This window comes from Callospermophilus lateralis, unplaced genomic scaffold (genome assembly GCF_048772815.1).
Source record: "Callospermophilus lateralis isolate mCalLat2 unplaced genomic scaffold, mCalLat2.hap1 Scaffold_300, whole genome shotgun sequence".
NCBI lineage: Eukaryota > Metazoa > Chordata > Mammalia > Rodentia > Sciuridae > Callospermophilus > Callospermophilus lateralis.
In genome coordinates, this window is record NW_027513641.1 from 572,501 (window position 1) to 595,214 (window position 22,714).

Consider the following 22,714-nt stretch of genomic DNA (forward strand, 5'->3'; position numbering starts at 1 on the left):
TACTTTTGACAAGAAAAAGAAAACATAAACACAAACAACAAACAAAAAGACAAAATGAATGTATACTGCTACAGAAGCAAGAAGGCAAGCAAGAAACCAACCTACATCTGCATTCGTTTTGTTTGATAGAATTGCAACTTGAGAACCCTGCTGGCCAAATGAGGCCTCACACAGATCCCATTATGTAATTCACTGATTACTTGGTTCAACCCACTTGAGGCAGTAAAATCTTGGCCGTGATATTAGGTTGGTTGGTTAGTCAGGTAGCTTTCTTTAATAATACCTCAAGGGGTTGCAGCTTTTGGCAAGAACAGAAGTATTTCTAGCTTAATTGTCATATAAAGTTTTCCGAAAAGCACAGCAGCCACTGACCTTAGGCGGCTTCCTGTGACACACTTTTTGACATCCCTCCCGAGTGTAATAACATACCCTGAACTTGCCGTTTAACAGCTTAAATCCACAGTAGACAGTCCTGTAACTACTGTCATTTTACTTTTCCTGCAAAGAGAAAAATAAAGGTCAGGAGTGTCCCTCAGACTTCTGAACCCCCATTTTTTTCTGTCTGAGTCAACCTCCATTAGCTTCTTTTTTTTCTCACAGAATGGAGATTCTTAGCTCAGAGCAATTCAAACATTTGTCTTCCTCAAAGCCTTGAAATCCCCTTACCTTCATGTTTTCTCCTTCCTTCAAACTATCAAACAATTCCACATGTAATCTTTCTCAAGTTCATGTTTGTTATATTTTCCTCCCACAAGTTCCATAAAGCAAAGAACATGTATGTATCTTACTGTTTATTGTGCATGGTGACACCTCTATCTTGTTCCTATTCACTTACCAAACTGGTGGTTCTAAGAATCCTATGGTATGTAAAGTCACCTCAATGCAATGTGTGATACTATAGCCTCCTACAGAAGGTGATGAATTCAGGAGAACCACACATCATTTCAACAGTATTTTCACATTTTTTAAAATTCCTAGGAAGGTTAGTCAGAAATTGTGAAAAATGCTAAAATTCCATGAGAACTTGACTTACCGTCATTGCTTTCTGCTTTTTGCAAAACCCAAAACCTATTGGACCCCTCTGGCTAGAATTATTTTCTTTAAAAGAGTCTCATCTGGAGGCTCTTTCCAATCAGCCATAGCCAAATTGGCCAAGTGTTCTGCCAAAGAGTGAAGGCATTCTCATCTGTGCACAGGTAATTCCTTTAAAAACTCATGCCAAAATGAATCGTAGTGATTCCCTGCTCAAATATGTTGGCCTATTTTTCTCAAAATAAATCATTAGAATAGAAAAGAATTGTAGAATAGGGAAGAGAAATGGATTTCAAAGATATGTTTGGTCAGATTTGAAACACTGAATTTAATGATGCCCCACATTCCCTATAGATAAATTAAAAAAAAAACATGTATTAAAGCATCAAATAGGTGTAAGGAATAATGACATAATTCTACCTGCCTACTTCCTTATTGTGAACATGTGAAGCCTTTTAAAAATAGGAGCTATGAAACTATATAAAATTGATTTAGCCTTAATAGAAAGGTGATCTTTGCATCTACCAATTGTATGATCAGGAATTATAAAACAGTATGGGAGGAGAAGATACAATAATCTTCATTTACTTCACAGACTTAAAATGTCTGATGAAGAATTAAATTTGATCTTATGTTTGGCTACCCTCCAAATATAAAATAAATGTAATCTTACTCCCTATTTTTTACATGTCTTCCTTGCTAGAAGATTGTCCCAGACAGGGAGTGGTGGCTCATGTCTCTCACCTCAGGGACTAGGGAGTCTGAGGAAGGAGCTTTGAAAGTTCCAGGTTCTCCTAGGCAATTTACTGAGACCCTGCTTCATATTAAAATTGAAAAAGGCCTGAAATATAGCTCAGTGGTAAAGCACACATGGGTTCAATTCCCAGTACCAAAAAAATAATAATAATAATAAATAAATAAAGTTGTCCCATCAGCCTTCTTAGCAGATATCCCTCATATTTTCCTTCTATCTTTGTTGTATTGGCTATTAGAAATTGGAAACATTGCAGGCATATAGTGAGTATCATATGCTATAGTAAACTTTATATGTTGTGGAATTCTTAGAATAACTGAAAAAATTATCACCTTGATATATCTAGGTACTGATTCTCATTCAATATCTGTGTGGTTTTGTCTGAAGATAAGCCATTGTAATGGTTAAACATGCTGACATCGAACAGTGTAGTACCTGACATATAATAGATAGACTTTGAACTCAGCTTCACACTTTGCACAATAATTTTTATTCTACTTCACCAATAGGCCAGCTGATGATTTCAGTCATCATTCTTAAATCTCATCTCCCCTGCCCCATCATTAAGATATCTTCTTGTATAACTTGAATTTTTGGGTAGCAGGATGGTAAAATATAAGGAGGGAGTTAAATTAAGCATCCAGAAGTAGTATAATAGTCCTCTAAGTTCAAAGAGTATACTTGAGGTTTCTACTCCAAGAAAAATGTTTTTGAGACTTATCACAACACTATAGAGATTGAGTTCAGAAATATTTAAAAAGCACAAAGTTACATGGCAGACAGATAATAACACCTAACTAGGAAGATTGGTTGTTTTCGGGTAAATCATCCAATGCCATTTACAGACATTCATCCTATTATTTATTAAGGTACTAACTTTTACAGGAGTCATGAAGCTTTTGAGTGTTCAGATGTATAAGACATATTTATATGAATTGTTCTTTTTTTATATTCCCAATTTCATTCCTCAAATACCCTCTAAAAGCTATTACATTTTATTGAATTAATTATTGAGCAGTCAAGCTCGATCTTTTTACCATCTTACATTCTAAGGGCATGCTATATTGTCTTAACCATCTTATGTTTTATCCACTTTGTATGCATAGCTTATTATATTTATGAATTTACATTTGCATATGAGATCAATTACAAACCACCAGCACAGAATGCAATATGATATTTTAATTCAATTTCACTTTCAATTGGTTCCACGTTAAATATTAATTCAGTTTAATGTGAGTGCACAATAGTGTAATTACATCAAGCAAGAACAGATGATCTATTTTTTTAACATGTAGAAGATATATATACATGTCTACTTTCTTACTATAAAAAAATACTGAAAGCTGTCATGCATTGAATGCTCTTTTTTGTGTTTCTCTAAGTCACTTCATCAAGGAATAAATTGCGATAGTTTCAAATAAATTTTCACAGAATCATTTGGTCACTTTCCCCCCATAAATTCAAAATCAAGCCTCTGAGATTATTCACGGCAGAGGTTGAAAATTGCTTGCAAATCTGGCCTGGAAATTGTCTCTGGATGTGTTTGGTGTATCTGACACACAAAAAAGGGCCTGATATTTTAATATTCCATTACTTGCATAAAAGTATAAAGCAGACATCTTGCACCTGGCCCACACTCCTGCCTGGCAAAAGTTGGCTGGATTTAGGTAGCCAGAGACTGACCCCATTTTAACAGAGGACATATAGGCAGTTTGCTACAGCCCTACTGCATTTACTAATATGGTGCTTGCGTGATAGCATTTATAATATACTGTATCCTGCCTCATGGGACGATTTGTGTTTGCTTTACTTAAACTTTAATATCCATATTGTTTAAAAACACAAAATGCAGAATATTTAAGGGAAGAAGAATTGTGTCATTGCTAGCTGAGATGCTATACTAGAACCATGACAAGCAGAGGGACTCTTCTAAAATCTGTGCCCTTTATCTGTTCCTATGATTATCAAGTAAAAGTACCACACATTTTAGTCAGCTTTGCAACACTGAGCAACATACCCTACCAAAAAAAAAAAACATAGAGGAGGAAAAGTTTATTTTGTAATATGGCTTCAGAAATTCAGACCATGATGGCTGTCTTCATAACTTGGGCCTGAGGTGAGAGAGAAAATATTATAGCATAAGGTCATGGCAGAGGAAAGCAGCTTAGGACATAAGTTCTAGGACAAGAAGAGACAGAGAGAGAGAGCTTCACTCACCCAGGACAAAATATTAACCACAAAGTCACACCACCAGTGACCTACTTCCTCCAGCCATACCCTACCTGCCTTCATAACTGCCAAATTAATCCCTCAGTGTATTAATCCACTGATTAAGTCACATATTCAGAATTTAATAGTTTCACCTCCAAAAATTCTTGCATTGTCTCACACATGAGCATGTGGGGAACATCTCATATCCAAACCACAACAACATGTTTGTTCTTCAGAATGCTTCACTGTGTCTCAACCCACCACACTTCCCCTACTTTTTTTCAATTCAGTTTAATGAGGAACACTGTATTTACAAAACACATTGTATCATTGAGCCAATACTATGTAATACAGCTAAGGGAATTTAAAAGAAATGTTTATTTTTAGCGTCTAGGAGATTGCAGTAGGATGGTAACATAAAACAGGAAATATTTTACATCAGGAAATGCTTGATAATTTTACTGTGTTTTTCCTCAACTCATTACATATGGAAGTGATTTCAGAGAAACTTGTGCATGTTGAGTTTTTCAATAAACAGCTATGAGTCTGCAAGTCCATCAGACTGCCTGTGTGAGCTTCATTCCTTTTGTTGAAGAGGTGTCTAGCCTAGGTTTTAAGAGCACAGAGTATGAAAAGAGGGGACCTGGGTTGGGCTCCAGTGGTGCTATTAGTTTTGAGCCCTGGTGTAAGGCACCTATTGCCTCTGGACCTCACCATCAGACCTCTTAAATTCAGACAACTATAACAGCATCTCCCTAATAAGATTGTTCAACAGATTAAATAAGCTAATATTGTAGAAAACTCAGAAGAGGGGCTGACATATAATTAGTATTAGGTAAGATCTTATTAAAAAAAACCAAAGTATCAATAAATTCCTCAGTATATCCAAATAGGTGATCAGCCTTAAATTTTTATCTTTGATTTCAGGTTCTGACTTGATAACATCAAAATATGTTAAATGTGTAGCAAATAAATTAAAATTGATCTTATTTATTTATTTATTTATCCTTACTGGTATTTGAACTCAGGGGCACTTGACCACTGAGACATATCTGCAGCCATATTTTGTATTTCATTTAGAGACAGGGTCTCACTGAGTTACTTAGTACCTCTCCATTGTTGAGGTTCCCTTTGAACTCATTATCCTCCTGTTTAGCCTCCTGAGCTGCTAGTATTACAGCAGGCATCAATATGTTTGGTTTTTAGTTGATTTAATTTTTAAGATATCATTAATACTACTGTATACCATTTTTAATTATCAAAAATATAAACTTATACATGGAAATTCACTGTCTAAAATTACATCCTTTAAAGTTTCTACTCAATTTTTAAAATATAAACAGTGCAGCTTATAATTTCCTACATAACATAAGTTCAGAAATTGGGAGTTTCTTGAAAAACTTATGCTGAAAATATAATGTTGTTAATCAGGAAGCAAAATATCTTATCTGTCTCATCAGTGGTTGTCATAGCTCTTTTCTAAAATAATTCTACTGTGAACTTTATCAACATTTTAAAAAGTTACTAATTATGTTGTGTTCTTTAGGGGGACTCAACTTCAAATAAAGTGTTACTTCTTTAAAACTGTTCTCACATACTTTGTAGTTAATATGGTTTTGATATCCTCAGATATTAAAAATATTCTTCCAAGACAATTTTAATTTGCTGCTAATCTAGGGTGATGAAATATCCAAAAATGTTGAAATGCCTTACAAAAACCAGGGACCTAATTTTATAAGGAAATATAATTTTAAACTAGTGTATTTCTGATCTAGATTGTATTTTTCCTGCAAAAATTGATTTTGAAATGAACACCATGAATCCTTAAGAATTATTTACAAAGAGGACTTGGTTCAAAAAATTTATAAATGAATACATGATGGAGTAGGAAAATAATACAGACTGTATCTATCTTAATGCCTTTATTTAAAGGAAAAGAACTTTTAAAAAACATTGTAAGTTGTCCAAAGTTTATTCAACAAGGCAGTGAACAACTTAAAATGGATGTAAATAAATCTACTGCCTAGTTTGTCATTAAAAATATTTAATGTATAGTAAAATGTTAAACAATTCTCTAGTCTAGAAACTAGAACAGTATTTGGATACTATGTATAGCAATATTTTATTTACTACTTTGTAAAAACACTGGAAATCATTAACATTGATGACCTTTTAACAGAAAAACACTAATCATAAAAAATTATTGTCAGATTAAAGAGTTATATTGGCCCATAGATTCATAATATTTTCTGCAGTTATTTTTAATATTAAAGATTTTACACTCAAATATCTCAGTAAATGAATCTCAAATATTTTTAATTGAGGGACAGTTTTATTCTTTCAAAACACTCCAAATTTAGCTTACTATCTCATTAAATACACCATCATTTTCATATCTTCCACCATATCTCAAGATTTTTAAAGTAGTGTTACACACACACACACACATACACACAAGCAGACTCATTGTTTAAAGGACACATTAGTCATACAGAAATTAAGTGCAACATGAAGGAAAAAGAGATGCTTTTCATTACAAATAGTCTTTGATGTATCACAATTTAATGAGAAGTTATGAAATATAGGGAACCATAAAAAATTTAAGTTAGTTTATTATCCATCCACCACTGATAGCACTATAAATATTTTGTTGATTATTCTCACAGCATATTTATCATCTATGTGTATTCCTGTATATGTCTCTGTGTGTGTTATATATTAACAGAGGATGACATAGTAAAATCTCAATGCATGACAGTTGACTTCTTTGTTCAAGGAGGATATGTGTACTTTTTAAGACTTGAAATACTTTCTGGAGGATAAATATACTTTTTCTACAATTTTAAAGGGAGTTTCATAGTTACTTATGTCTGTTCTACATTTAAACAATTTGATAAAGTGTTTATAATGTTTTACATTTAAAATAATGGATTTGTTTATATTAATTTACATCCAGATACAACTGGCCACATTTTATGAATTTATAATTTTGGTCTAATCACTCATTTTGTTGGATATTCACAGGACTGTTCTCTAGGTGATGAGGAACCTACCCAGTCCTCCCCCCCCTTCTTACTTGCAGTTCTCAAATTGATAGTAGAGTTGTTGGAAATGCAATATCCTCTGATGAGGAGGCTGGAGACAGCACACTGGGTTCTGTTACAGTAATCTCATTCCTAAAAAGTGCAGACTTCAACACTTTGTCTCAGCATTTTATGTTGTCTAAGGGCATAAAATCCAGGCGAACAACTTAATGAGGTCTCTCTGCTGTGGTACAAGTGGGCCATCTATAGATGAGGCTCTTCCTGTATGAGGCAGCTTTCCTTAGCCTCAGGAACCAGTTTAGGATGAATTTTAGGCTTTTGTTGTTGCTTACTATGTAGCTGTAAGCACTAAATCTACTTCATGTAACTTGTTGTGAGCATGGGTCTTTTGTCTTTGCAGACATTTCAGTTAATCTGCTAAAGGACATCAGGAGACTGCTTTTTATTCATGCATTTAATAAATATTTTAGTGTATACAGTTTGTGAAAGTAATTTTCCTAGATGGTGAAATTAAAAAGAGATTAAAACAAACAAACAAACAAAAACAATAAACAAACACTGCCAGAGCAACAGTTAACACTTCCCCATCATAATTTACATTCTGATAAATATATATGATGAACAAAAAGATAAGTTAATATATGATATGGCATTCAGGGTTGATTAGTACTATGAATAAAAATAAGGTAGAATAAACAAGAATTATCAAAAAACATTGTTTCTGAGGTAGTTTATGAAAGATTTTCCAATGAGGCAACATTTGATCAGAGATGTAAATGAAGAGATGAAATTAGCAATATTTCTACCATGAATCCTATAATGCCATAGAAGGCAATGGTGGTAATAGCCACATAAGTGAGAAGCAGATGGTTTTTCAGTAAAGTCTTCGGGAAAGAACCCAGCTGTGGCTTACATCTTGCTTGCCATTTTGTGAAATACTGGTCAAGGGACTAAAGTAAGGCAGGCCTAGATTCCTCACTCATAGAAAGCATGGTATGAGATGCTATGAAATTTGACTATCTTACAGTACTACATTTGTGATAATTTGTTACACAGCAATTGTAAGCTAATATACATCTTATCACCTGAATGTGGTGAGTTGACAAAACATATACCTAAAAATGTAGAAGTGGCTTTGGAATTGGGCTATGAGCAAAGTCTAGAAAATGTCTGAGGATCATTATGTAGAAATACTAAATTTACTTGAATGAACCATTAATAAGTGTATGGTGGGTTGAGGTCTCAAAAATCATGTGAGGTACACTTTTTGTACAGTGACAGAAAGCTTAGTAAAATTTCCTCCTGCAGTTATATGGAAAAGTAGTGGATTTCTAAGCAAAATATGGAAGGTGCATTTGATTTTTTTCTCAATACAGCAAAATGTGAAAAATAAAAAGATAACTTGAATTAATAGAAAGAAAAGCAGAAAAAGTACAGGTCTTGATGGTTTTCAAAGTATTTTGCCTCTCAGGTGGCAAAAGAATTACAATTCAGAAATGTCTTCTAAAATCATTGCATAGTAAAACCTAAGGGTGTATATATAAAAAGTCTTTCACCAGAACTTCAGAAATATCAAAAGGTCAGTGTATTCAGTTACACTAAGGGTCCTTACAGAGATCAATAAGGTTCCTGGCAGGTCCTCTAAATCAATCCCAAGATGGAGGGGCTTGGATTTAAACCCTCTGAGCAGAAGATGAAAGGGAATTACATCAAAATTTTTATGACTGCATTTTTATTATTTTTACTAATGAATTACACCCCACTGAAATCCCTAGCAGATCCAAAAATTTCTTGAGAAAATGATTTTAGCAGATATATTGCCAGCTTACACCAAAAGAGACAGAATGATCATAGACTACTCAGAAACCAATCAGAAGCTACCTTAACTAAGAAAGGATGACTGACAGAATGAAACCAAGACACAAGATGGCAGAGTGGAAAGTTGTGGAGAATTTATGTAAACCTTGAAATCTAATAAAGAATGTCCAACATTTACCCAGCTAGACTTCTGGACTGTTATTAAACAGGGACTCCCTGTTTTTCCCTCCCATTTCCCACTTCTTCAACTGGAACATAATACTTCATGTTCAATGCTTGCCCTGCCATTGAACAGCACTTTGTTTGATGACTTGTCTCTCTTGCTTAGAAATCAGTTTTGTTCGGGAGTTATACTTTAATAAATATACTCATAAATCTAATTTGCTCCAGTTTGACTTACGTGATGAAATTTAGATGAAGCAAATGAAATGAGGCTTGGGAGAATCTTAGGATTTAGTGGCTGGATTTTGCATGTGGGAAGAATTGGATAGATCTATGCTAATGAAGCAGGACTCTGGATCTGGGTCCTTGCCCTTCCTGCCTCTCTTTCCCACCATCTGAAACAGTTAGAAAAATCACTGGGCTATACTATTACTAACTCCTTTAATCTGGCAAGTTTAACTTTCTTTTCAGAGAGTCTCAGGTTTTCAAGATTTAAACAAAAAGAAAAAAAGAAAGAAATGCATGATATATGGTTCTTGCTTTTAGTAGAAATAGTTAGTTTGATTACTACCAGCAGCTACAGTATTGTTAGTCTTTAAAGTTTCAAAACCTAACTGTTGTTTCAACAACTAAAACAAATATATAATGAGTGCTGAACTTGAAAAGGGATTGCATAGAGTAAATATGCATGCTGGGAATTGTCATTATCATCATTGTGGTTACATGATAAAGCCCACAAATTACTTATTTTGGAAATTTGACTTTGACCTGAAGCATACTGAAATAAGATTTGGAAGAATCTTGGGAGACAGTGGCTGCATTTTGCCTGTGGGAAGAGTGTGGATAGACAGGGCAATCATCTCAGTGTGAAAAATAAACACAGGTTGGGATGAGTCTCCATTAAAGCCATTTAGAAGCCAGAAAATATCATCTCATTATAATGATGTATGTCATTGCAAAATCTCTCTCTTTAAATGACTTACCATTTCCCTGAAGAACCTAACACTTTGTCAAGTAAAGAAAGATGGTGGTCAAGGAGGAAACTAATTCATGGGGTCCATATGAGGGATAAAAAAATAAAAGAGCTAAAATATCCTGAAGAAACAGAATGTATTAGAATGAGAAATGAATGAATCAAACAGTAAAGGTGAGTAGGAGCCTTTCTTGATCTGTGATGTAAAATTAGGGAACAATTAGAGTAGAGCATCACAGCTTCACTGAGAGTCAATTTGGGGTGGTGCGCGGCAGGGTTTTTCTCTTGGGTGTGAAATGATCATTCAGTGGAATGGTGTGTCTGACCTCAACTGTGAGGGAAGCAAACAGAACAAAACAACACGCGACTGTGTACACCCCATGCATGGGGTCTGTTATTTAATGTGGATTTGTTATGCAATTCAAAAATGCCTCAGTAAAAATTTTTTTTGGTTCTAAAAATTTGAAAACAACACCCCAAGGCTGCACAGACAGATCCTCATGCTTCTCCTTCCAAATAAACAACAAAGGCAAACTAAGGGTTGCAGTTGCCTACTCTGAGCAGGCTTTTTAAATTTTTTCTGGGCAGGACACTTGAAACATATTTTTAAGAATTTTTTTCCATTTTCTTTTTAATGACAAACTGCACTGTGACTGGAGCAGAAAGGGAGAAATAAACCTTTCGAACTATAAACTCTTTTTGTGCCATAAAGAATCATTCAACTGCAAAAAGGAATAAAAAAATACCTAATTTTAAAAATATCATAATTATATTGAAAGGTGTTGGACTAGATCTGTGTCCCAGCGAGGCTGAGAGCGACGCGGAGGCCGAGAGCAAGGAAGAGTACAGCCCCGAGGCCTGCAACTCGGCCAAGATCACCACCACCACGTCGGAGGAGCCGTGCCGTGACAAGGACAGCCCGGCCATCAAGGCTCACCTCTTTGCGGCGGAGCCAGGCGGCAGTCCCCGGGACAGCGGGCGACTGGACAAGGCGTCGCCGGACTCGCGTCACAGTCCTGCCACCATTTCCTCCAGCACCCTTGGTCTGGGCGCCTACGAGCGCCGGAGCCCGGGCCGCGAGGGCGCGGCCACAGCCAGGGTCGAGGAGGCGCGCGAGCTGCCAGGCAAGGAGGCGTTCGCGCCGCTCACGGTGCAGACCGACGCGGTCGCGCACCTGGCCCAGGGCCCCCTGCCCGGCCTGGGCTTCGCGCCGGGCCTGGCCGGCCAGCAGTTCTTCAACGGGCACCCACTGTTCCTGCATCCCGGCCAGTTCGCCATGGGGGGCGCCTTCTCCAGCATGGCCGCGGGCATGGGGCCCCTGCTGGCCACCGTGTATGGGGCTTCTACTGGCGTCTCGGGCCTGGATTCCTCGGCCATGGCCTCTGTTGCCGCTGCGCAGGGACTGTCTGGGGCATCCGCGGCCACCCTGCCCTTCCACCTCCAGCAGCACGTCCTGGCCTCTCAGGGCCTGGCCATGTCGCCTTTCGGAAGCCTCTTCCCTTACCCCTACACTTACATGGCCACAGCAGCTGCCGCCTCCTCGGCTGCAGCCTCCAGCTCCGTGCACCGCCACCCATTCCTCAGCTTGAACAGCATGCTCCCGCGGCTGCGCTACAGCCCCTACTCCATCCCGGTGCCGGTCCCTGACAGCAGCAGCCTGCTGGCCACGGCGCTGCCTTCCATGGCGCCGGCCGCGGGGCCCCTGGACTGCAAGGCCGCCGCCCTGGCTTCCAGCCCCGCCTCGGTGGCCGTGGACTTGGGCTCGGAACTGAACAGCCGTTCCTCCACGCCCTCTTCCAGCTCTGTGTCCTTGTCGCCCAAACTCTGCTCCGAGAAGGAGGCGGCCACCAGCGAACTTCAGAGTATCCAGCGATTGGTCAGTGGCTTGGAAGCCAAGCCCGACAGGTCCCGCAGCGCGTTCCCCTAGACCCCCTCCAGAAAAGTCTCTTCATTCCAGTTCAGTCAAATCTGCAGCGCACTTTGTTGGATGTAAACGAAACCACGGGCCGTGGGGTTACTCCCTTCCTTTTGCAGTGGTGTCTGGGAAGGGGCACCGGGCTCCCTTGAGAGAATGTCCGAGAGACAGACCCTGTCGTCTTGGCAAGGTTTATAGATCTCGGATCTGGCTCAGATTCGGGGGGCTCAGAAACCACCGTTGCATCGAGCCACCCGGTGGAAGCATCTGTGTCCTGAGACTGCCATCCAGGCTGGTCTGGAAGCTGTGGCCCAGGAAGAGGTAGCTGAGCCCTCCTGGGGGGAGAGGTGTTGAGAGGCATTTCCCTCAATGTGGATTTATATGATCTATTTTTTTTTCCTTTCACCGTGTCAAGTGGAAACAAATAAAATTTTTAAAAATCGGGGGCAAATGCATACATTAAACATGATTGTTTGTGAAGAGTGAAAAACTTCATAGTGACTTGCATATTGGTTCTCAATAAATTACTGAGCAGCCTTGTTTGGGGAGGGAGGTCTCTGCCATTCTTGTTTAGTCTATATTAAGGAAATCTGTGTCTTTTTAATATTCTTGTGATGTTTTAAGAGCCGCTATAGGTCTCTTCTTGCATGTTCCACAGTAGTATATTTGTGGTTTTTATTTTGAACGCTTGCTTTTAGAGAAAACAACACAACCACATCCCCTCTCAACCTGTGCTCTCAAGTCTGCAACCCCAAGGAAGTGGGGGGTGGGGGGGGACACAGAAGAGGGGTGGGGGAAATAAAAACTGAATTTATTTTATCTGAGCTCTGTAGCTGGATTGATGACCCTCTTCATCAGTTTGTTCTTTCCTGTATATGCAATAACAAGGTTTTAAAAAAATAAAGAAGAAGCGAGACTATTAGACAAAGTATTTATCTAATTATTTGATAACTCATGTAAATAGGTGGAATATGAAAATGCTTGGAAAATTAAACTTTAATTTATTGACATTGTACATAGGTCTGTGTAAATATGATTGCAATTGTCAGGTTTTTGTTCTTGTTTTCTTTTAGTCGATTTTATTTCCAGGTCACAGAATTGCTGTTCACACTTAGAGAACAGACTTTCTGCACCTACATCTACACACTTTCAAAAGAGTTGTCTGCAAAATTTATTTTTCTTTTTTAATGTCAAGAGTTGGGATGGGGGGGGGGGGAGTGCTGTTTCCTATTTTAGCCAAATTTTGGGAGAAGTTAGCACTTCCCAGCTCCACTTGAAATTCCTGAAAATATAACACCCTGAGAGTGGTCCTGGGATTGGTGTGGGCTGGGGGGAGTGCAGAGACTGTGGTTTGACTTCCCAACTTTCCTTTCATATTTGTATCTGCTAGTCTCTGATTTCCTCCAAATGAAGTGGAATTTTAACTACTGTTGTCAATCTTGATGGCGTTTTGAATTGGTGCCTATAGAGAGAGTCTCAGTTCAAAATTCAGGTGCTGAGGGATGGTTTAAAGACAAAAATCCGTGAAGGTATGTTTTGTGTTATAGTTGGCGAGTTCTTTGGTTTTCTGTATTTTTTTTCCTCTTTAAAACATCACTGAAATTTCAATAAATTTTTATTGAAATGTTAAAAAAAAGAAAGGTGTTGGACTGGATTTAATCCTTTCCATTCCCAAATATTGGACTCAGTTCAGTTTCAAAAGCAATTAAAAATGTGGCAAATCCTTGGTCATTTTTTTTTTACCCTTAAACAGGGTCAGTTCTGAAGTTGTTGTCACATTTTAATGGGTTCAGACTCAGTTTATGCAAGAGACAATCAAATGTTTGCTTTTAACAGCCCTATAAAATGTAAGAGCTTTTAACCTTTTGAATGCATTAATAAAATGCTAATAACATCATGGCCGAGATCACATTTGGAGATCCCCAAAACTCCAAATGACTGTTGTGAAAAGTAAACAGAATTTTAATCAAATGATCTGTTATTTTAATGGCCACTTACAAAACAGGAGATTTATTGAGAAGCATAAAGTTTGTTTGCATGAGTGGAGGAAAAGCTTTTAAGAATTACCTTCTCCTGGTTCCCTCCACTCCCAGTTGCTTGCAACATAATACTACCAAGTATTTGCCAATGTGACTGAGTCTGCAGTCTTATTTCTCACAGAAAATAAAAAGAGAGGCTGGAGAGTGAAGATGGTGGTGCCAATTTGTCTGCCCAAGCTCTGAGTTTGGGATGCAGATTTTTTTCTGTCTTTCTTTCAGCTGAGAAGGATTTAGTGCAAATGTTTCTCCCTTCAGGGTGAGATATCCAATATCCATCCTGAGACCAGTCATCAGGCCAAACTTGCATGCAAAACTGCACAGGAGGGAAAAATTAAGTCTTCGGGTAACATTCTTGTCTAAATTTGCCACAGATTGCTAGTTTCCACTGGGCAATTATGGCTCTTTTTACCATTTCTGATTTCAAAACACATTGATTTTTTAAAAGTTATTCCTGATAACTTGAGAACCTTCGATCCTTTCCCCTTCCCCCATCTCTTCTTCCTCCCCTTTGAATCTCTGTTCCTCATTTCTTTCTATCCTGTCTAGAAGTGCTATCCAGTGACCCCTGGTTCTGATTAAAGTTTCTCAGGTGACCCCTGAATGCATTTTATTGCATGGCTGGTCATAAAATCTGCTTAAACAGCTGACTTATCCAAACTCCTGAGTCTTCTGTGGATAGACCCACAGTCAATCCCCCCTCAGACAGAGAAGCCACACCAAGTAAACCAGGGAAAGACAGAGAAGGCTGGAAGGCAGTCCTGGCCAGAACCAGAGAGCCTCCGGTGGGTGAGACAGAATGGTTTGGAAAGACAGCAGACACCTGCAAGTGTCCAGAGGAAGCTGATTTAATACTGTGTGTGTGGGGGGACACCAAGAGTAGAAACACAGGTAAAACAAGAAACAAAACCCTAAATCATATGTTGCAACACTGAAATAGCTTGCAAGGTACTATAAGATACTATAGTGTGACTCTTGATTCTCCCAAAGGTGTTAAAGGCTTGGTCACCAGAGTGGCACTATTGGGAATTAGGGCCTAGTGCAGGTCTTTAGGTCCATACCCTTGGAAGGGGATTATAGGACCTGGGCCCCCTCCTTACCCTCTCTCTTGCTTCCTGGTCATGAGGTGAGCAGCTTTGCTTTGCTTCATGCTCCTGTCCTAAGAGGTCCTGTCTCACCCCAGGACCCAAGCAACTATGGCCTGGAATGTCAAAAATTGCAAGTCACAACAAAACTTTTCTATTTGTAAGTTGATCGTCTCAGGTATTTTGTTATAGTGATGGAAAACACAAGGAGAAGGTGAGGCATCACTAACTCAGGTTAGTGTAAGATGATTGCCAGGAAGACATTTACTCGGATCTTGGAAGCAGAGAGGTTGCTGGAAGCCTTACCAAATTTCTGTATTTACTACATTTGGATAAAAATACATATATTTTTTTTTACATGATTCAGAAAACAATTTACAGTTAGCTTTAACTTAGCTGTTTGTTTTCATGAGCTGCTGGGTGCTGAAGGGAAACAAATCTGTAACATTCACCACCCTCCATGGACAGATTGCAGGGGCAGGGAAGAAGTGGTAACACTTGTCAGAATGGCCAGAGAAGTCAGCCTTGAAAAGGAGCATGGTGCTATTCGTAAAGCAAGAGTACCAAGCCCTGGGCTCTCCCTGAAACTAAGACTCTAAGACTGTGTGTGTGTGTGTGTGTGTGTGTGTGTGTGTGTGTGTGAGTATGTGTGTGTGTGTGTGTGTGAGTGTGTGTGTGTGAAGTCCAGCTAAACATTTGAAAGTAAGAAGTGTTTTAAATTCCATTCCCACTCACAAAGTATGAAAATAAATAAGTAGGGCCAGTTTTGATCCCTGAGCCAGAGTTGGACACAGTGAATGCTGGCTGAGGGGAGTCCACTTCAGCCTGGTTTTGACCTGCATTGTCCTGATGATTAGTGATGTAGAGCGACTTTTCACACACTTGTTGTCTATTTATAGCTTGTTTTAGAGAAACATCTCTTTAGGTCTATTACCAATTTCAAAAATTGGATTATTGCTGTTATTTTGCTGTTTGATTTCTTATAGATTCTGGATATCAACCTTTGTCAGAGGTATGGTGTGCCAATATTTCCTGCCATTCTGTAAGTTTGTTTCTTAACTTTGTCATTTGCTTCTTTCACTGTCCAGGAGCTTTTTAGTTTGAAGGAATCTCATTCATCTCTTTTTATTTGTGTTGCCTGTCATTTTGGGGTCTTGTCCAAAATATCCTTGCCTGTTTCAGTGTCTCAAAGTGTCCCACTTGTTTTCTTCAAGTACCTTCACAGTTTTAGGTCTCACATTGGGTCTTGGATTTATGCTGGGTTGAATTTTGTAACTAATGAGAGCTATGGGTCTAGTTTCATGCCTCTGCTCTCTGAAGAGACTGCCCGTTCTGCAGCGTGAGTGTGTGGCAACCTTATTGGAGATCAGCTGGCTACAGAGACTTGTGCTTACTTCTAGAATCTCCATTCTGTTCTCTTTGTCCTGTGTCTGCTTGTTTATGCCCATACCATGCTGTTTTAATTACTATTGTTTTTTAACATCTTCAAAAATTGTGTAATGAGATGTCTCCTGTTTTTGTTCTTTTTACTCAAGATTTCCTTGCCTCTTTAGGGTATTTGTGGTCACACATGAATTCTTTCCTACTTCCAGAAGAATGTCATTGGTATTTTAATGGGCATGGCATTGAATCTACAGGTCACAATAATGTTTATACATATTCATGAATATGGGGTGTCTTCCAGGTTTTCTCTCTTCTTTCTTTAATGTTTTCTAGCTTTTTCTCTCCTGAGGCATTCTGGCTATTCTCAGTCTTTTGTGGTTCCATATAAATTTTAAGATTGTTTTTTGGTATTTTGATAGGAATTGCATTTTAGCTGTAGATCAATTTGGGTACTATGGTCATTTAAACAATATTGATTCTTCTGATTCGAGAACATGGGATATGTCTTTTGTGTGTGTGTGTGTGTGTGTGTGTGTGTGTGTGTGTGTCCTCTACAATCTCTTTAATCAGTGATTTATATAATTTTCATTGTAGAGCTCTTTTACTTCCTTAGATAAATTTATTTCTAAATATTCTATTTTTTAGCAATTGTGAATGGAATTGCTTGCTCAATTTACTTTTAACAATTTAATTAATAGTATATAGTGAACTCTTTTTGTATGTTGATTTTGTATTCTGAAACTGCACTGAATTCATTTGTCAGTTCTAATGGCTTTTCAATGGAGTATTTAGAATTTTCGATTGATGAAATCATGCCATCTATAAACATGGATAATTTTAATTTTCCTTTCCAATTTCTTTCTTTTTCTTATCTCATTGCTCTTGCTAAGATTTCCAGTACTATATTAAATAAGAGTGATGAAAGTGGACATCCTTCCTTGTCCTGTACCTACCCTTAGAGGAAACACTTTTAGCTCTTTGCACATCTTATAATAGAAGCAATTGTGCATTCTGTTATTTTTCATTCTAAAAAATGTTGCCTCTCTTTTTTTTTCTTTCTTTTGTCTATCACTTGAGCTACATGGTGAAATCTGACTCCTCTTTGGAATGTAGTCATAGATGTCTCTAGCCAGTTCAGTTTTTGTTTGTTGGTTTTAGTTCCTATTTGCATCTTGTTTTAGTCAGCCTTTTCATTGCTGTGACCAAAAGACCTGACAAGAACAATATAGAGAAGGAAAAGTTTATATTGTTCAGAGTTTCAGAGATTCAGTCTGTGGTTGGACTACTCCTTAGCTCTGGGCCCAAGGTGAGGCTGGACCTCCTCATCAGAGCATGTGGCAAAGGAAGGCAGCTCAGGACATGACAGTTGGAGAGCAGAGAGAATGCTCCATGTACCAAGGACAAATATAAATCCTAAAGGCACATCCCCAGTTATCTCTTCTTCAGCCACACTTTACCTGTCCACAATTACTGCCCAGTTAATCCATATCTGAGAGATTAATCCTCTGATTAGGTTATACCTCTTATAATCTAATCATTTTTCCTCTGAAGATTCTCACATTGTCTCTCTCACACATGAGCTTTTGGGGGACACCTCATGTCTAACCACAACTCCTAGTGACTTCCCCTGCACTGTGTAGCCCCAGCCAACAGTTAGCCAGAAGAAATGCTAAAGCATCTCAAGACATAGTCTCCTGACCTCCATAAGTGAATCTGCAGGTAAGAGAGCACATTCATCCACTTCCAAGTCTTTCTCAGGCTGTACTTTTCACCAGCCCTTTTCTAGCTTCCTTAAGCACATGAACAGCCTCATAGTCAGCCAGGTGTGCAGGGATCATTGTCCTCTCTTCAGTCTGACTAGAGTGTCTGCAGTTTCAGCAAGGAATAAGTTTGTGCCAACCACAAGCAGAGCCCCAGGCTAAAAGAGACATGCTGTTGGCCCTCCTTTGCCCTCTGGCCTCCCACAAGTCACTGTTAATGACAATACCATTGCAGTGGGCACCACACACACCTCCACACTGGTGGAAAGAGTGCTACTTCCCACTCACTGCATGCCAGCTCTCACAGAGCCTCATGCTGGCAGATGTGGGGGAGCAGGAAGGGTGAAGCCCTAGGCCAGAAGCAACTGAACTTCTGAAAGTCTCAACTGAACTTAGCTTTTTCTAGAACAATCATTCTCTGATTGCTACATGCCTTTGGTTGGTTTCCAGAAGCCAAAAATGACCATTTCTGTTAATTTCCCCAGTTTTAGGTTGCTTTTTGAGAGCGGATTTGCCAAATCCCACAATTGGCCAAAGCTAGAAGTTAATTCTTTCTACACAAAATGTCTTTAAATTTACCCATATAATTGCCATTCCTGGTGCTCTTCTTCTTTTATTTGAATCCAAATGTCCATCTGGAATAATTCCTTAAAATGCAGGTCTGGTGTGATAAATTCTTTTAGTTTTTTTAATATATCTGAAAATGTCTTCATTGAACTTTTGGTTTTGAAAAATATTTTTACTGAATAAAGGATTCTATGGTTGGCAGTTTGTTTTTCCTTTTTAAAAAATACTTCAAAGATTTGCTCTAGTGTTTTCTCACTTTCATTACTTCTGATGAAAATGTAATACAGCCAGCACTGCAATGCCAGTGCTGGGGAGGCAAAGGCAGGAGACTGAAGCTTGAGGCCAGCCTCAGGGACTTAGCAAGACCCTGTCTCAAAGTTTAAAAAGAAAGAAAGAAGAAAAGAAAAAAGTAATATCATCTCGTTTTCCTTTGTATGTAATGTGTCTTGTTTGGCGTGCATGTGTGTGTGTGTTTGTGTGTTGCTGTGGATTGAATCCAGGCCTCTGCTCTGCTAGGGCTAGCAGTTTACCACTGAGCTACATCTCCAGCCCTTTCTATGTTGTGTTTTGATGGAGGGGTTTTCTAGGTTGCCCAGGCCAGTCTCTAACTTGAAGTCCTCCTGCCATCGCTTCTGGAGTCACTGAACTTACAGGCATGCACCATCAGACCAACCTTATTTGGCCATTTTAAATAAATTTTTCTTTTCTTTTTTTTTAGAGAGAGAGAGAGAATTTTAGTATTTATCTTTTTTTTAGTTTTTGACGGACACAACATCTTTGTTTGTATGTGGTGCTGAGGATCGAACCCGGGCTACACGCATGCCAGGCGGGCGCGCTACCACTTGAGCCACATCCCAAGCCCCAAATAAATTTTTCTTTATTAATATTTTTAAGAAATTTAAGTTTGATAGTTCTTGGTGTAGTTCTTTTCATATATTTTTTTTTTATTCTTTGAGCTTCTTAGATATGTAAGTTTTATACTTTTCATCACATTTGAAATTGTTTTGGCCATTATTTTGGCATTACTTTTTCAGTGTTTTTACTGTTTCTTTCCTACTTTGAAGACTAGAATTGTGTTTATACCTGGCTTTTTGAATTGTTTGTTGAGAGAATTTAATAATATTGTTTTGTTTTTCTTTTTTCAAAACACAAACCCTTAATCTCATGTAATATCTTTCCATTTCAGAATGTTGGTGATTTGCTAAATTGTTGACTTGAATACTGTGTGAGCCAAACCAAACAGGACTGCAAGGGAAATTCATCCCTCAGGGTCAGATGTTAGAATTTATGCTGTAGATGGTTCTTGGATTATAGGTGGACACTTCTATGTTTTGTGTCTGGGAAGGCTACTGTCATGCTTTCTCCTTGGAGGCATAGCCATGACCTCTACTTATTTCTGGATCATCCAGGCTACCAAGGAGAGCATAGGGTTTATATGAGACATTTAAGCACATTTAGGAAATGAAGACAGAAAACCCTTTATCACTAGCAGAGACTAATGGATCACTGGTCTCTGTGAATATAAACAGTGCTTCAGTAAAGGGATCTGCAATGTGGCAATTGAAAATTACGAAGGATGAAGCATGAGGACACTAAAATAAAATTCCCTGAAGTTGATTTTAATGGAGGTAACTTAAATGTACAATTAGGTGCTCTCTGTAAGACCAGAATATTTTCAAAATTTCAGCTGTCCAAATTTTCCACCAAAATAATTAGCTGGACCATGGATCCCGATTAATGAGGAAGAGAGGAAGTTTTGTCCCAACCTGTTCATCTGAAGTTTTCATAGTGTGACATCCATCTAAATGCAAAGCCTTGTCTACTAAGGCAGAGTCTGAGGATGAGCTCAAAACAGTAGATTTTATTTTTTCTCTATTTCTATGCTTCTTTAAGAAAAGAAAACAATGAAATAATTGTTCTATATTTTATAAAGCATGCACTATATTATAATACTGAAGAAATAATTGAGATGATTCATATTATTTCAAAAAAAGGCAGAAAGGGGGAAAATAAGTTTTGAATTACAAATCTACTTAATCCTTGATTTGTCTCTGACAGTCTGTTCACCCTGTTATCATCTGTTAACTGGAGCCCTATTCCTAAGAATGCCCTGCTTTTAGTTTTCCTAGATGGTATCAAGATACATGGGATTAAGTAGACAGCAGTAGGCACACCATGTAACAACTATGAACACCATATCCCCTCAAGAGTGTACAGAGAGAACAATTTTCTGAGTCCAAATATTAACATCTGGACTCCAAGGCTTCTATTTTATATTATTATTCTGAAAACAACAATAAAGTGTCATTCTATTCAATCAGCAACTATCTTGTGTGTATCATTCAAACCATGTCATTCTCTCTTCTCCCTCCCTCTCCCTCTCTCTCTCTTTTTTTTGAGTGTGTGTGTGTGTGTGGTACTAGGGATGGAACTCAGGGCCTTTTACATGCTAGGCAGGTGCTCTACTACTGAGCTACATCCCCAGCCTCATATTTTACCCCTCATCTCAAAAGTTTTTGTTCATTAAGTTTCTCAGAGTTCAAAAACATGAACTTCAAAACATACTATTAACACAATACTAAAGAGTATGGGGAGCACTTTTGCAGGATAGGATCACAGTGTGTGCAATACCACAGCCCACATGGCTTGTCACTCACAGAGTGAGGTGCTGTTCAGAATAAACGAATGAGACATGATCATTTCTGCCTGGAAATTCCAGGCTCTTGTGTGCCCCAAGAATACCAGAGATGGCAGTTTCTCCAGCACTGTCACAGTGCCCTGCTTCCAAAGAATGTGACACCCAAGGAGGGCACAGCTGTGCCATCATCACAAGTTTAAATTTGACACTGGTGATATCATAGCCATGGAATATAGTCTCTTAAAAATATCACAGCTGAGCTTTCAGATTGCATAAGTTGTCAATAAGAAGTGAGCTCCATGGGGCTGGCTGGGACTGCTCCCATTCAAGGACACATGATGAAGGGAGTCTGCTTTGTTGAGGCCTCAGCTGCACACACTGTGTGGGACTATAATACCCATTGCCTCACTTGGCCTTATGACAGCCCCTTAGCTGAGCAGTATTGTCCTTACCACATAGATGAGCAACTGAGGATCTGAAGAGGTTAAGATGCTTCCCAACACAGCTGTTAAGTGACAGCTGAAGGAGGCTCACCAGGTCCCACTGACTCCAAAGCATGTGCTCTTCCCATTACAACTGGAATGTTTGGATTAAATTTCATCTGGGCCTGAATTAGAGACCTGCTCTGGGCATCTCTCAGAAGCCAAATAAAACAGAGGATAATGAAAACAGCTGATTCGACTCCTAACAAAGCACAGCACACCTTAGTAGCAAGGAGCAGACCCCACTGTTGCACTCAAAGCCACAGCACCACCAGGAGGTCTGTTCTCATACGTTCTGCTCACAGATGCTGGGGTCACTGAGCCTCAGTCATGAGTGTTCTTTCCTGGATCCCTTCAAATAAAAAGTGAGCAACTGGAATTTCTCTGGAGGATAAGAGGGGGTTGTACATGAACTAATTTTCCACTCAGGTGTTTGGTGGCCAGTCAGATGGCCACCTTCTGAGGAAGAGCAGCCCACACATTTTATGTGTGCAGAAGGACGTGAGGTTAGAAGTGGAGAGAGACCATGTAGGAGTTGTAGAAAGCCTGTCTCACCTTCTGCTTGGGTCAAACCTTAGACACAGTATTGAAAAAAGGGAAAAGATTCTGATGTTCCCTCCTTTGGGTAGTGCAGACACAAACGGCAGCAGTTTGTGGTCGTGTCCTTGATTTGAAAGATGTCTGCCTGAAGATAATCATGCTGTTATACTGTGTTCTAGAGTAAGTTGATGGTCTGAGTCACTTTAAAGTGAAGCACTGGCAATAGGTCTTCTGTGAGTCACTTATTTTAACAATTTTGATAACACTGTACAGCAAAGTACAGTTTGAGAACTTAAGAGATTTCTTCCTCT

At 38.7% G+C, this 22,714-nt stretch overlaps 1 pseudogene; it reads left to right on the plus strand.

The window, feature by feature from the left end:
* Positions 1–12,027, plus strand: part of LOC143388604 (T-box transcription factor TBX3 pseudogene) — a 20,593-nt pseudogene extending 8,566 nt beyond the window's left edge.
* Positions 12,028–22,714: the final 10,687 nt, after the last annotated feature.